This window comes from Stenella coeruleoalba, assembly GCF_951394435.1.
Source record: "Stenella coeruleoalba genome assembly, chromosome: 4".
In the NCBI taxonomy this organism is placed as follows: domain Eukaryota; kingdom Metazoa; phylum Chordata; class Mammalia; order Artiodactyla; family Delphinidae; genus Stenella; species Stenella coeruleoalba.
Window position 1 is genome coordinate 109,363,069 of NC_137149.1, and position 12,652 is coordinate 109,375,720.

Below are 12,652 nucleotides of genomic sequence, written 5' to 3' on the forward strand. Positions count from 1 at the left end.
GGAAAGTATGCTCACCGAGAAAGAAATTTGAAAAATGACTATAAGCCTTTATGGAAAATTGTAACAAGGTCTTTACTTCATTTACTTTTATCTATGTCATAAATACTAGAAGATAAATTGGACAGTTTGTGACGAAAGTTAGAAAATTTTTTCCATAAAACGAATTTAGGAATCTTTCCTGTTGGCTCTATCTTCCAATCCACCTTCACTGTGTTAAAGAGATAGCGAGTTCTTCCCGATTTTTGGTTCAAGTGAGTGGTTTCCGAATTGACTGGACTCTCAAGGTAGGGAGTTCCTGCTCAGGGTTTCCCCGTCACCAGATCTGTGACTTGTCCAACTTTGAAAATGATCGCAGCCAGTTCATGTTTCACGTGCTGTGTCCGTGGGACAGGTAAAGCTGTGAGAAGCACAGTATTCCCAGCTGTGCACTGCTGAAGAGCATCGTAAGGTAGGTTTTTCACTTATTAAAATGCTTTAACAAGTAGGGATCCAGAACAAGCCTGGTTACTCTCACTTTAGCAGGTATTTGAATTGCTGTCGCAATCACCTTCCCCACGACCCATCTGGCATGGATGGATGGATGAATGAGCTATTGACGTTATGTGGCTTTGGTCACCTGGAGGTCTCCCATGCCGCGGCGCTTCGGCCCTGGAATCCACCCCCTGTGGCAGCAGAGCGGGGTCAGCAGTCACCTCAGGGCTCCACTGTCCGTAAGCTTTCTTAAGTCAATATTTAAAGTTTTCCATGCTATAAAAAGAGATGCGATTTTTAAAAAATAAAAAGTGTATCACTAATTTTATCATGTGCAGGCTTTTTGTCTTTTGTTTTTTCCCCTCTGGCCGTGCAGTGAAAGGGCAGAGTCCTAACCACTGGACCACCAGAGAATTCCCTATCATGTTCAGTTTTAGGTGAAATCAATTTTATTTGATGTCATTCTTATCAGTAAAATTCATTTTGAATTTGGTAAAAGACTGATAATTTATGTTCTTTCTTAGAAAATGCATGAGAAAATTATGAGGATAACTTTTTTTTTTTTTTTTGCGGTTCGCGGGCCTCTCACTGCCGCGGCCTCTCCCGCTGCGAAGCACAGGCTCCGGAGCCCCAGGCTCAGCGGCCACGGCGCACGGGCCCAGCCGCCCCGCGGCATGCGGGATCCCCCCGAACCGGGGCACGAACCCACGTCCCCTGCATCGGCAGGCGGACTCCCAACCACTGCGCCACCAGGGAAGCCCCTATGAGGATAACTTTTGATCATTCAGGATTCTCCCCATTGTACTAGATGGTCTAACATTTGGCGAATCTAATATTTCCACATACTTAGGTCAGTTTCTATGCGATGTAATAACTGTCTGCCCTATGGCTAATGCAAAGAATAAATAGTGGTATATGAGAATATTCTGAATGGCCAAAATTACAGTCAAAATATCCTTCTTCAGTAAAAAACTGATAAGGTAAATAATCATATTTCTTTTGCATTTTGGGAAATAACTAGTTCAGTCATATTAAAATGTAAAGAAAACAAACTAAAAGAACTTAAGCTACCATTACATCTCTCTTAAACTAGAAAAAAAAAGTAAACACCAATGTTGGCAAATGAAACACAAATATTGACTAGTACAATGATGTTGTAAATAGCCCTGTAGATTATTCAGTCTTTTTGGAGAGCAATATAACAATAGGGGGCTTCCCTGGTGGCGCAGTGGTTAAGAATCCGCCTGCCAATGCAGGGGACATGGGTTCGAGCCCTGGTTCTGGAAGATCCCACATGCTGCGGAGCAACTAAGCCCCGTGCACCACAACTACTGAGCCTGCGCTCTGAAGCCCGCGAGCCACAACTACTGAAGCCCTCGCGCCTAGAGCCTGAGCTCCGCAACAAGAGAAGCCATGGCAATGAAGAGCAGCCCCCGCTCGCTGCAACTAAAGAAAACCCGCACCCAGCAACGAAGACCCAACGCAGCCAAAAATAAAAATAAATTAAATAAGTAAAATTTTAAAATATGACAATAGGTATAAAATTATACTACTTTGAGAAATGTATAAGAATTACTCCAATCCAAAGGAATAAAGAATATTTACAAAGATATTTATGCTCTCCTTCATAACAAAAAAAATCTGAAAACCACAAATCCTAATCATGATTTTTCTTTCAACCATGTTTTAAAATTGGAGTATAATTAATATACAATGTTGTGTTAGTTTCAGGTGTACAGCTAAATGATTCAGATATGTATATACTTTTTCAGATTCTTTTCCATTATAGGTTATTACAAGATATTGAATATAGTTCCCTGTGCTATACAGTAGGTCTTTGTTGTTTATCTGTTTTATGTAGAGTGTGTATATGTTAATCCCAAACTCCTAATTTATGCGCCCCGCCCAACTATCCTCTTTGGTAACCATAAGTTTGTTTTCTATGTCTGTGAGTCTATTTCTGTTTTGTGAATTTATAAAAATTAATTTTTTCATAGCCAACATTCATTTACACGTTCCCACATCTACAGTTTTTTTTTTTTTTTTTCTTCATTCCTTTTTGTATCTCAGGCCTTTTTCCTCTAGGATCTATATTTACTATTGGCTTTAGAATCTCCTTTAGTGAAAGCTTCCTCATGATGAAGTGTTTTATTTTTTAATTAATTAATTAATAATTAATTTTTGGCTGCATTGTGTCTTCCTTGCTGTGCCCGGGCTTTATCTAGTTGTGGCGAGTGGGGGCTACTCTGTTGTGGTGTGCGGGCTTCTCATTGCGGTGGCTTCGCTTGCTGCGGAGCACGGGCTCTAGGCGTGCAGGCTTCAGTAGTTGTGGCACTTGGACTCAGTAGTTGTGGCTCACGGGCTCTGGAGTGAAGGCTCAGTAGTTGTGGTGCATGGGCTTAGTTGCTCTGCGGAATGTGAGATTTTCCCAGGCCAGGGCTCGAACCTTTGTCCCCTGCATTGGCAGACAGATTCTTAACCACTGCACCACCACGGAAGATCCGATGATGAAATGTTAATATTTTCTTCTTTCAGAAAATATTTTTATTTCACCTCCAATCTTGAGAAATTTTTGGCTGCTAGAGAATTCTCAGTTCTCGTTATTTTCTTTTAGCATTTTTAAATATACCATTCCACTATTGGCTGGCTTCCATTGTTTCTTTTTTTTTAAGTTTATTTGTTTTATTTATTTATTTTTGGCTGCGTTGTGTCTTCCTTGCTACATGTGGTCTTCCTCTAGTTGCCGTGAGCGGGGGCTACTCTTCGTTGCGTTGCTCAGGCTTCTCATTGCAGTGGCTTCTCTTGTTGCGGAGCATGGGCTCTAGGCACGTGGGCTCAGTAGCTGTGGCTCTCGGGCTCTAGAGCGCAGGCTCAGTAGTTGTGGCACACGGGCTTAGTTGCTCCGCGGCATGTAGGATCTTCCCCGACCAGGGCTCGAACCCGTGTCATGGAAGATTCTTAACTACTGCACTGCCGGGGAAGCTCACTTCCATTGTTTCTATTCAGAAGTCAGCAATAAGCCTTACTACACCTTTGGAAATAATGCTTCTCTCCCCAGCTGCCTGTTATCTTATTCTCTTATTAGTTATTTTTCATACTTTTACGTGGAAATTTACAACATACACTAAATTAGGAATAATCATATTATGAACTCATGTACCCACTACCCAATTAAAAAATTATCAGTGTCATTCCAAACTTGTTTTATTCTACCTCTTTCTTTTTATGCTGTAAATACCGTATACCATATCATTTTAGCATAAATATTTTTGTATGTATCTCTAACAGGTAAGAACTTTCTTTAAAAGATAACTAAATACCATTGTGATGTCCATGTTTAAATTTCCCTTAATGTGTTTAAAAATTGTCTTGTCAGAGTTGATAGTTCAAATCTGTTTTCAATAAAGGTGTATACTTTGTATTGGATTAATGTACCTTTTTTTAGTCACAACTTTTATTTTTTAGTCACAACTTTAAAGAGATATAATTCACATAACATAAAATTTATTTTTTAAATGTACAATTTAGTGGTTTGTAGTAAGTTTACAGAGCTGTGTAGTCATCACCACTTTAGAATTTTTTCTTCAAAAAAGGAATCCCATACACATCAGCAGTCATTTCCTACTGTGTCTTCTTCTAGCCCCTGGGCAAGTATTAATCTATTTTCTGTCTTTATGGATTTACATATTTTGGACATTTCATATAACTGGGCAAATAATGTCATATAACTGGGCATATAATATCATATAGCATTTTCATATATAATATTTATATAACATGTGACCTTTTGTGTCTAGCTACTTTCACTTGGCATGTTTTCAAATATAATCCATGTTGTATTATGTGTCAGTACTTTATTATTTTTGTGACTAAATAATATTCTATTGCACAGATATACACCATTTTGTTTATCCATTCATCAGTTGTTGAACATTTGGATTGTTTCCATTTTTCAGCTATTATAAATAATGTTGCTATGAACATTTGTGTACAAGTTTTTGTGTGGACATGTTTTCATTTTTCTTGGTATTTACCTAAGAGTAAAATTGCTGGGTCATAAGGTAACTCTATGTTTAACTTTTTGAGGAAATGTCACATTGTTTTCTAAAGTGGTGCCACAATTTTACATTCCAACCAGCAATGTATGAGGATTGATTTCTCCACATTCTCACCAAATCTTGTTATTGTCTGTCTTTTTGATTTGGCCATACTAGTATGTTCAAAGCAGTATCTCATTGCATTTTTGATATTTGCATTTCCCTAATGACCACTGATATTCAGCATCTTTTCATGTACTTTTTTTTTTTTTTGGCCACTTTGTGTGACTTGCGGGATCTTAGTTCCCTGACCAGGGATTGAACCCAGGTCCTTGGCAATGGTCGCGTGGAGTCCTAACCACTGGACCACCAGGGAATTCCCTCATGTACCTTTCGACCATTTGTATATCTTTTTTTGAGAAATGTCTATTTGGATTCTTTGCCCATTTTATAATTTGTCTTTTTTTGTCTTTTTGTCTTTTTTTTTCTTAGTTGTGTTTCTTTTATATTCTAGTTACAAGTCGTTCATCAGATATGTGTTTTCCAATATTTTCTCCCATTCTGTGGATTGTCTTCACTTACTTGATGGTGTACTTCGAAGCACAAATGTTTTTAATTTTGATGAAATCCAATTTATCTGGTTTTTTTTTTTTGCACTTGTGCTTTTGGAAAACATTGCCTAATCCAAGATGGCAAAGATTTACTCCAATGCTTCTACATTTTCTTCTAAGAATTTTAGTTTTAGCTATTACATTTAGATCTTTCACCATTTGCATATTTGCATACAATTTTTGTATATGTTATAAAGTAGGTGTCCAACTTCATTTTTTTGCATGTAGATATCAAATTGTCCCAATACTGTTTGTTGAAAATTCTACTCTTTCCCCATTGCATTGTGTTGGCAACCTTATCAAAACTCAATTGATCATAAATTTAATAATTTATTTCTGGACACTCAACTCTATTCCATGGATCTATGTCTATCTTTATGCCAGTACAACACTGCCCTGATTACTGCAGCTTGTAGGAAATTTTGAAATCAGGAAGTGTGAATCCTCCAACTTTCTTCTTTTTTCCCCAAGATAGTTGGGCTATTCTGGGTCCCTTAAATTTCCATAAAAATTTTAAGCTCAGCTTGCCAATATATGCAAAATGTCCAGCTGAAATTTTGATAGTGATTACATTAAATTTCTAGATCAGTTTGGAGACTACTGCCATTTTAATGATATTAAGCCAAATCCATGTACGTGGGCTATATTTCCATTTATTTAAGTCTTCTTTCATTACTTTTATCAATGTCTTATAGTTAGCTATTTACCAATCTTACATTTCTTTTGTTAAATTTATTCCTAAGCATTTCATTCTGTTTTGATGCTATTGCAAAAAGAATGTTGTCTTAATTTCAGTTTTGGATTGTTCATTGCTAGTGAATAGAAATAAAACTGATTTTTGTACATTGATCTTGTATCCTGCCACCCTGCTGAACTAATTTATTCTAATATTTTTGTGGATTTTCCATATACAAGGTCATGTCATCTGCAAATATAGTTTTATTGATACTTCTTCCTTTTCAACCTGTATAAATTTTACTTCTCTTTCTTGCCTAGCTGGCCTGGCTAAAATTTTCAGTACAAGATTGAATAGGAGTAACAAGAGCTGACATCCTTGTCTAGTACTCCATCTCAGGTGGAAAGCATTCAGTCTTTTACCATTAAGTATGATAGTAGCTATGGGGTGTTTTAGACAGGAGGTTCCCCTCTAAATTAGCCTGCTTAGGCTGCCATAACAAAATACTATAGACTGGTGTTTTAAACATTAGGCATTTAGGGACTGCCCTGACGGTCCAGTGGGTAAGACTGTATGCCTCTGATGTAGGGGGCCCGGGTTAGATCCCTGGTCAGGGAACTAGATCCCGCATGCATTCTGCAACTAAGAGTCCACATGCCATAACTAAGAAGTCTGCATGCCACAACTAAAAGATCTTGTATGCTGCAACGAAGTTCTTGTGTGCCCCAACTAAGATGTGGTGCAGCCAAAATAAATAAATAAATATTAAAAAAATAAACAATAGGCATTTATTTTCTCATATTTCTGGAGGCTAGAAACCTAAGATCAAGGTGCCAGCAGGATTGGGTTCTGGTGAGGCCTCTTTTCCTGGCTTGCAGTGACCTCCTTCTTGCTGTGTCCTGACATGGCCATTTCTGTGTTTGTGTGTGTGTGTGTGTGTGTGTGTATGTACATTTAGAGGGAGGGAGAGATTGATCTCTGGTGTCTCTTCCTTTTCTTATAAAGACATTAGATTAGGGTACTACCCTATGACTTCATTTAACATTAGTTATCTCCTTAAAGGTCCTATTTCCAAATACAGTCACATTGGGTGTTAGGGCTTCAACATGAAAATTTTTTTGGGGGGGGAGGGGACACAATTTAGTCCATAACACCTGCTATTCCTAGTTTGTTTAATTTTTTTTTTTTAATCATGGAAGTGTATTGGATTTTGTCAAGTGCTTTTTCTGGTGCATTGAGGTTATTATCTAGTTTTTGTTCTTTTGTATATTAATATGGTGCGTTACATTGGGGTTGATTTTTAGCTGTTAAACCAACCTTACATTCCTGGGATAAATCTCACTTAGTCATAATGTATAATCCTTTTTACATGTTACTGGGTTCTGTTTCCTAGGGTTTTGATTTTTTTTTTTTTTTTCTTTTCTTTTTGAAAGAATGTGTGTGGGGAATTCCCTGGCATTCCAGTGGTTAGGACTCCATGCTCTCACTGCTGAGGGCCCAGATTCAATCCCTGGTCAGGAAACTAAGACCCCACAAGCTGTGTGGTGTGGCCAAAACATGAACAAACAAACAAAACAAACAAAAACCCCCATAAAATAAAGAATGTGTGTGTATATATTTATAAGAATTATTGGTCTGTAGTTTTCTTGTTATATTTTTGTCAGGTTTTGATATCAGGATAATATTGGCCTCATAGAATGAGTTAGAACGTATTCCCTTCTCTTTTGTTTTCTGAAAGATTTTGTGAAGGATTAGTGTTAATTCTTTAAATGTTTGGTAAAATTCACCAGTGAAGCCTATAGTTCTAGGGTTTTCTTCATGGAAAGTTGTTTTTTGTTTGTTTGCTTGTTTTTGTTTTTTTTTTTTTTGCGGTACGCGGGCCTCTCACTGCCGTGGCCTCTCCCGCTGCGGAGCACAGGCTCCGGACACGCAGGCTCAGCGGCCATGGCGCACGGGGCCCAGCCGCTCCACGGCACGTGGGATCCTCCCGGACCAGGGCACGAACCCGCATCCCCTGCATCGACAGGCGGACTCTCAACCACTGTGCCACCAGAGAAACCCTGTTTTTTAAAATTATTAATTCAATGGCTTTACTTGTTCAGTTTTTCTATTTCTTCTTGAGGTAGTTTCAGTAGTTTTTGTCTTTCTAGGAATTTACCTATTTCAACTAGGTTATCTAATTTGTTCATTGTATTCCCTCATTGGGAAGTTGCAATGTCACAAAGCTTACTGTTCTGAGATTCAGTCACTAAAAAAAAGAAGCTCCTTGGACTGTTGCAAAACTTTATTTCCAATGTTAAGAAAAAGTTGATTTTGACAATTTTTTGCCATTGTTCTCATTCCTTTTATGGAGTAGTGAAATTTTGGATGTCCTCACTCTGCTATTCTGGCACTTATTCTGATTAATTCATCTATTATATATCCATTCCTCACTCTCTTGAGGTTTTTTTTTGTGCTAAAAATGAATTTAATAAAGACTATTTTAGTACCTTAGCCTCTCCAGGAGAGTTGGAAAGCCACACTTGGGAACTCTCATCCAGGAACCATTTCCAAAATCACACCACAAAGCTGGCTCCATAAAGCCACCGTGTTTCTACTGCTGCTGCTCCTGCTATCCACAGATCCTGCTGCTTTCAACACTGACATCATCAATGCTAGATACTGGATGCTGCCGCTAGAACATCACTGCTCCTTTGGAAAAGTAGCTACCACCATGGCTGCCACCTGCCCTAGCATTGATTCCACTAAATCAATTTGATTCACTAGCGTTTGTCTCAAAGTCTAATGTAGGAGAATTCTGACTGATAGAGCTGTGGTCATATATCTGTGCTCTGGCTGTAAGAAAGGCTGGGTAAGTTGATTTTTTAAATATTATGTTGGGTGGTACTCTTTGCTTCTTACCAAGACTCGTATGATGGGAATTCCCCAAACATGGGATGGTAGTCTCCATTTTCCATAAAATACTTGCTATGTCATAATTAAAGAAAGAATAGTGATTTGCACTTTAAATGCTTGCTTACCATAATACATGTTGCTTACCATAAGTCTTTTAATCTTAAACCACCTCCACTTCCCACTAATTTCATGTCATCTATTTTTTGAAGAAGTGGGACATTCTAATAGTTGAATTTTCCACATTCTAGATTTGGATTGTTGCATCCTCATGGTAGTTTAACATATGCCTCTATTTCTTGTATTTCCTACTTACTTGTGGTTGGATATCTAGATTTAGCTCCTTTTAAAATTTTGTCTTTGTGGTTGAATATTTTGGTTTCACCATGATGTATCTTTGTAAAGATTTCTCTGTATTTTTCCTACTTGCAGTTTGTTGGTATACTGAATCTGTAGATTGTCTTCCATCGCTTCTGAAAAAATTTCAGCCATTATCTCTTCAAATATTGTCTCTTATTCTGCCTCTTCTTCTAAACCTCCAATTAAATATGTTATATCTACCCACTGTATCCTATATGTCACTGGTTCTCTATGGCAATTTTCATGTTTTTATCTTTTCATGCTACATTTTGGATAGTTTCTTCTCATTTTTTCCTTCAGTTCTGCAATTCTTAAGTTGTGTCCAATCTGTTGTTAGACCCACCTATCTTTTGTTTTTAATTTCATTTATTGTATTGTTTTATTTGTATAAGTTCTGTTTGACTCTTTTTTTTTTTTTTCTGTACGCGGGCCTCTCACTGCTGTGGCCTCTCCCGTTGTGGAGTACAGGCTCCGGATGCGCAGGCCCAGCGGCCATGGCTCACGGGCCCAGCTGCTCCGCGGCATGTGGGATCTTCCCAGACCGGGGCACGAACCCGTGTCCCCTGCATTGGCAGGCGGACTCACAAACACTGCGCCACCAGGGAAGCCCTGTTTGATTCTTTATCAGATCTGCTATGTTGCTTTTGTAGTTTCCTCTTCCCTGGAGATATTTTCAAGCTTATATATTATTTCAACATAATAAGCATGGGGACTTCCCTGGTGGCACCGTGGTTAATAATCCACCTGCTAATGCAGGGGACACGGGTTCGATCCCTGGCCTGGGAAGATCCCACATGCCATGGAGTAACTAATCTGAGAGCTACAACTACTGAAGCCCTCGTGCCTAAAGCCCGTGCTCCACAACAAGAGAAGCCACTGCAATGAGAAGCCTGCACACTGCAACGAAGAGTAGCCCCAGCTCGCAGCAACTAGAGACAGCCTGTGCGCAGCAACAAAGACCCAAGGCAGCCAAAAAAAAACCCCCCAAAACATAATAGGCATGGAGGCCTGATATCTCCTGGAACTGTTCATCGTGTGTGTTGATTCTCACTTGTGCTGGCTTTAATTTATTTATGTGCTGGTCATCATGTTTTAAAAAATATCTGTAGAAACAATCAGAAACCTAAGATGAAATAATGATTTTCATCTGATTCTTCCAGGCACTTGAGGCCCTTCACTTTTCTAGGACTATCTTAATCTAAATTCTGAGATTGAAGTTGCCTTAACCGCCCGGGTGAGGAATCTGGGTTATCTCTTGCCTTGAGAGTGTAGCCCTTTGGAAGACCTTAGTTTAATGGAGTATTGAGGTATGAGAGTCTCCACCTGGGGTTGGACCTACGTTTTTGGCTTCTGTGCCCTTTGTCCAGTAAGGCCATTAAACCCAGCTAGGTTTGCTTCTCCAGGTTTTGACCTTCTCTTAGATTTTAGCCAGGTAAATTTCTCATTATCTTTTAAACTCTTTCAGTTCTTTTAAGAAGATTTAAAATAATATTTCATCCTGCTTAATTTTCTTCAGAAGGATTGGTTTGAATTATTTAGGCCATAGTTGCTGAATGCAGAGGCAAGTAAATATTTTTTGAAAAATTATACAGGAATACCTCATTTTATTGCACTTCACTTTACTGTGCTTCCAAGATGTTACTTTTCTCACAAATTGAAAGTCTGTGGCAACCCTGCATTGAGCAAGTCTATTGGCACCATTTTTCCAATAGCATTTGCTCACTTAATGTCTCTGAAACACATTTTGGTAATTCTCAAAATATATCAAACTTTTAAGTTATTATTATATTTGTTATGGTGATCTGTAACCAATGATCTTTGATTTACTACTGTAATTGTTTTGGGGCACCGTGAACCATGCCCATTTAAGAAGGCAAACTTAATAAATGTGTGTGTTCTGGCTGCTCCCCTGTCTCTCTCCCTCTCCTCAGGCCTTTCTACTCCTTGAGACACAACAATATTGAAATTAGGCTAATTAATAACTCTACAATTGTCTCTCAGTTTTCAGGTGAAAGAGTCACATATGTCTCAATTTAAATCAAAAGCTAAAAATGATTAAGCTTAGTGAGGAAGGCATGTCCAAAGCTGAGATAGGCTGAAAGCTGGGCTTCTTTCACCAGATAGTTAGCCAAGTTGTGAATGCAACAGAAAAGTTCTTGAAGGAAATTAAAAGTGCTCCTCCAGTGAACATATGAATGATAAAGTGAAACAGCCGTATTGCTGATATGGAGAAAGTTTTAGTGGTCTCAATAGAAGATCAAACCAGCCACAACATTCTCTCAAGCCAAAGCCTAATCCAGAGCAAGGCCCTAACTTCCTTCAATTCTGTGAAGGCTGAGGGAGGTGAGGAAGCCACAGCAGAAAAGTTTGAAGCTAGCAGAGGCTGGTTCTTGAGGTTTAAGAAAAGAAGCCCTCTCCAAAACATAAAAGTGCAAGGTGAAGCAGCAAGTGCTGATGTAGAAGCTGCAGCAAGTTATCCAGAAGATCTAGCTAAGGTAATTAATGGAGGTGGCTACAGTAAACAACAGATTTTCAGTGTGGATGAAACAGCCTTCTATTGGAAGATGCCATCTAGGCTTTCATAACTAGAGAGAAGTTAATGCCTGGGTTCAAAGCTACAAAGGACAGGCTGACTCTCTTGTTAGGGGCTAATGCAGCTGGTGACTTGAAGTTGAAGCCAATGCTCATTTACCATTCCAAAAATTCTAGGGCCCTTAAAAATTATGCTAAATCTACTCCACTTGTGCTCTATAAGTGGCACAAAGCCTGGATGACAGCACATCTGTTTACAACATGGTTTGCTGAATATTTTAAGCCCACTTTGAGAACTACTCCTCAGAAAAAAAGATTCCTTTCAAAATATTACTGCTCATTGAAAATGTGCCTGGCCACCCAAGAGCTCTGATGGAGATATACAATGAGTTTTATTTTATTTTCATGCCTGCTAACACAATGCCCATTCTGCAGCCCATGGATCAAGGAATAATTTTGACTGTCAAGTCTTATCAAAGAAGTACATTTCGTAAGGCTATAGCTGCCATACATTGTGATTCCTTTGATGGATCTGGGCAAAGTCAATTGAAAACATTCTGGAAAGGATCCACCATTCTAGATGCCATTAGGAACGTTTGTGATTTGTGAGAAGAGGTCAAAATATCAAATACCAGTTTGGAAGAAGTTGATTCCAACTCTCATGGATGACTTTGAGGGGTTCAAGACTTCAGTTGGGAGACGTGGTGGAAATGGCAAGAGATTTAGAATTAGAAGTGAAGTCTGTTATTTGTTTCTATGTGTCTGAATTGCTGCAATCTCATGATAAAACTTTAACGGATGAGGAATTGCTTCTTATGGATGAGCAAAGCGGTTTCTTGAGATGGAAACTACTCCTGTTGAAGATTCTGTGAAGATTGCCAAAATGACAACAAAGAATTTATTTTTAAAATTTTATTATTTTATTACTATTTTTTATTGGAGTATAGTTGTTTTACAATGTTGTGTTAGTTTCTGCTGTACAACGAAGTGAATCAGCTATATGTATACATACATCCCCTCCCTCTTGGACCTCCCTCCCACCCCCACCCCCATCCCATCCAAGTCATCATAGA

The 12,652-nt window shown here is 38.6% G+C and overlaps 1 pseudogene across 1 annotated transcript; it reads right to left on the reverse strand.

Annotated features, from left to right (window-relative positions):
• Nucleotides 1–205: 205 nt before the first annotated feature.
• Nucleotides 206–9,179, reverse strand: LOC307185519 (small ribosomal subunit protein uS17m-like; annotated as a pseudogene). Its single transcript has 2 exons — nucleotides 9,114–9,179; nucleotides 206–589 (listed from the first exon to the last, which is right to left on the reverse strand). The product of its transcript is annotated as a small ribosomal subunit protein uS17m-like (transcript).
• Nucleotides 9,180–12,652: the final 3,473 nt, after the last annotated feature.